The sequence below is a fragment of the Urocampus carinirostris genome, chromosome 6 (genome assembly GCF_059441175.1).
Source record: "Urocampus carinirostris isolate Australia breed hairy pipefish chromosome 6, RoL_Ucar_1.0, whole genome shotgun sequence".
NCBI lineage: Eukaryota > Metazoa > Chordata > Actinopteri > Syngnathiformes > Syngnathidae > Urocampus > Urocampus carinirostris.
Window position 1 is genome coordinate 1,162,503 of NC_142354.1, and position 3,607 is coordinate 1,166,109.

Below are 3,607 nucleotides of genomic sequence, written 5' to 3' on the forward strand. Positions count from 1 at the left end.
TACTTCTGCCTCTGTTATGACTTTTCTTTCCATTGTGTTTAGCAGAGAAGGTAATCCACAGGAAATTGTTACTGATAATGGCCCTCAGTTCGTGTCGACCGAGTTTGAAGCATTCCTTAGTGACAGGAACATCACACACCGTCGCAGCTCTGTGTACTACCCACAAGCCAACGGTGAAATTGAGCGTTTCAACAGAGTCTTCAAGGACTGTCTACAAACAGCCAACATCGAAGGTAAACCACTGAAAGCCTTCTTCACTGAGTTTTTACAGACTTACAGAGCTACACCACATGCCGTGACTTCAGTATCCCCCGCTGAACTTTTGCATGGTAGACCTCTGAATACAAAGCTTCACATCACAGGTCTTCACTCCATGTGTCCCACTGCTGACAAAGGCAACATGCTACAAAACATTCAAAACAAACAACAGAAGTCAAAACGATACACCGACAAACGTCGCGGTGCAAAATCACCCAGCTTCCAGATTGGCTCTGCGGTTCGCATCCGCAAACCTGGAATCATTGCCAAAGGACACTCAAAGTTCACCAAGCCACTGACAGTGGTAGCCCAAAAGGGTCCTGCCACTTATCTGCTGTCTGATGGAAAGGTGTGGAATGCTTTCCACCTTGCCCATTCTTCCACCTGTGCTGCTGCTTCAGAGCACAGCCTCCTGATAATGATGCTTGCCTCCTGCCAAGCGACCAAGTTGCTGAGCCACCTGAACCTGAAACTGTGCCCTCACCACATCCCTCTCCTAGTGCACCAAGAATACGACATGCTCCTGCATGGCTTCAAGATTACGTGACTTAAAAAAAAAGATACAGAAAAGATGTGGTGATGTTAAAAAAAAAAAAGAAAAGACATGATGAATGTTCATTGTTTAAAAAACTGTCATGTTTGTTTATGATGTGATCCTCATACAGTCTGCTTACGTTTACAAGGTTTACACACTTTTGCTTACCCATATTGACAGTATAGTTCCCCTTACAACCCTACTACATACACAACAATTTGCTCAGGAGGTAGAGCGCTAGTCTTGCAAGACACTGAATCCCTAATGAGCAGGTTGGCGCCTTGCATGGCTCCATCGCCGCTATTGGTGTGTGAATGGGTAAAAGCACATTGTAAAGCACTTTGGGAGGTCTTCATTGACTTGAAAAGCGCTATATAAATGCAGACCATTTACCATTTATTGGGTGCCAACATTGTCCTCATTGTCTTTTTGTGTGCCTACAACAAAAATACTACTACAGATACAATATAAAAATAGTAAATCTGACTAAAAAACTAAATATCAACTATAGTGCTTAATACAGGGACCAGATATGACATTTCTTTCATTCTGGACAAAAAACCCATAGATATACTAAAAAGGTTCCTTTTTTTAGTATGTCTGTTTTTTGTCTGAAAATCCCCAGGCCATCTGCTGCATTCCCTATCACTGTGGATAAGCCTCCTTCAGGTCCCTTTCCACACATGTCATAACCATATTTTATTTTTATTCCGATTTATTTTTGTTGTTATTGTATTTCCACCGTTGTGTGTGCCTCTGAAAAATGTATTGTCTTATTGTACCCTGAATGTTTAATACAGGACTTTGAGTGGCAATTTATTGCCTGAATAGTGCTTTAGAAATTAATTTGATTGGGTTGCTGCCTAACATTAAATATTACAGTAATTCTTTTGAAATATGTTAACCTAAATATTGGGTTGGAAACAATGCTGAACTCAATCAGGCATATTACTTCCCCTTTAAAGCCAATATAATATTGTGCACAAAAGTCTAAAAAAAGGAAAAGAACCTAATCCTATTGTAGAGCACCCAACAAAAGTCTGGAAGAACAGAAAACCTGCAAAATTTCCCACCTAATTCAATAATATTCACCAATAAGATATAACCCCAAAGTAAAAATCGAAGGACACTCTGTAAACTCGTATTACTGGTTAAAGGGATATTTAGTGCCTCCTAGTGTTACAAAAAACTTTTATTCAGTAACATTGATTTAAATTTTAGGCAGGGCGGCATGCCACCTGATTGGTTAGGGTGCCCGCAGCTCAGTTCTGTGGTCATGGGTTCAAATCCAGCTACCAGCTTTTCTGTGTGGAGTTGCACGTTCTCCCTGTGCTTGCGTTGGTTTCCTCCGGGCACTCGTTTCCTCCCACATCCCAAAAACATGCATGTCAGGTTAATTGGCCGGTCTGAATTGTCCCTAGGTATGAATGAGCAAGTGTCACCGTGTGCCCTACGATTGGCTTGCAACCAGTTCAGGGTGTCCCCTGCCCCGAGGATAGATGGGATGGGCTCCAGCACCCCCGAGATCCTAATGAGGATAAGCTGTGCAGATAATGGATGGGTCCAAATCCAGCTACCAGCTTTTCTGTGTGGAGTTTGTATGTTCTCCCCGTGCTTGCGTTGGTTTCCTTAGGGCACACCAGTTTCCTCCCAGGCTCCCAAAACATGCATGTCAGGTTAATTGGCCGGTTCAAATTGTCTCTAGGTGTGAATGAGCGAGTGAGTTTTCTGTCTGTGTGCCCTGGGACTGGCTGGCAATCATTTCAGGGTGACCCCTCCCCACTGCCGGGGGAGAGCTGGGATGGACTCCACCTCCCCTGAGTTAGGGTTAACCCTAACCCACCTCACCCTACTGAGGATAAGTGGTGCAGATAATGGATGGATGGAATTTTAGGGGGGAAAACCCCTATTTTCAATTGTACCAATGGTAATTTTTATAAGATAAAATCATAGGTCGAGTTTTTTTTTTGTGGCACTGGCTCACATCTAACAACACATGATCAAATATTACAAACTGGGGCTCTAAGAAAAGGTATCATGATGTTCAGTGACTTGTTTGAAGACATATTTTCCGAGCGTTGTCTATTCAGGCGTTATGGAATGCTCTGCCGTCCAAGATTCGATCTGCAACCTCAGTAGAACTGCTTAAACCCCAAGTCTAAAACACACTTATATTCTATCGCTTATGACTGACCTATATTTTACATTGATGTCCGTGTATTGTCTGTTGATGCCCTTTCAAAATCCATTGCAGCCTGGTCATAGTGGAAGGGTGATTACCTCATGTGCTGCCCCTTCTCAAGGTTTCTTCATTTCCTCATGCCGACGTTCAGGGATGGTGCAAAAATAGTCTGTAAAGCCCTTTGAGACTTCTTGTGATTAAAGGACATACAAATAAACATGACTTGAAAAGTCCAGTTATTTTTGCAAATATTTTCAAATTACACTGCCTGATGAAAATGTGCTCCCTTGGTCAACATAAAAATACAATTGAACTCTACTTTAATTTATCTAATATACACGACAAAGCATTCATATGATATGAGCTGTGCTACTGGAAAAATAAAACAATGTGATTACCTTAAACTGGCTTAAGCACTTATCCTGTGACTTTGATAATTAGGAGGGGATTGTGTTTAGTTCCAGTGAGATTTTTACCTGTATGGAAAACTGGTGGAAACACAATAAAAAATGTGAATTATCTTAAAAAAAAAAGGGAAAAAAAACTGCCAACAATGAATAAAGAACAAATACAAGTTAAAATCCCACAAAACAAACACATTGGTGAAGGTAATAATAATAACCGCAAGCAGG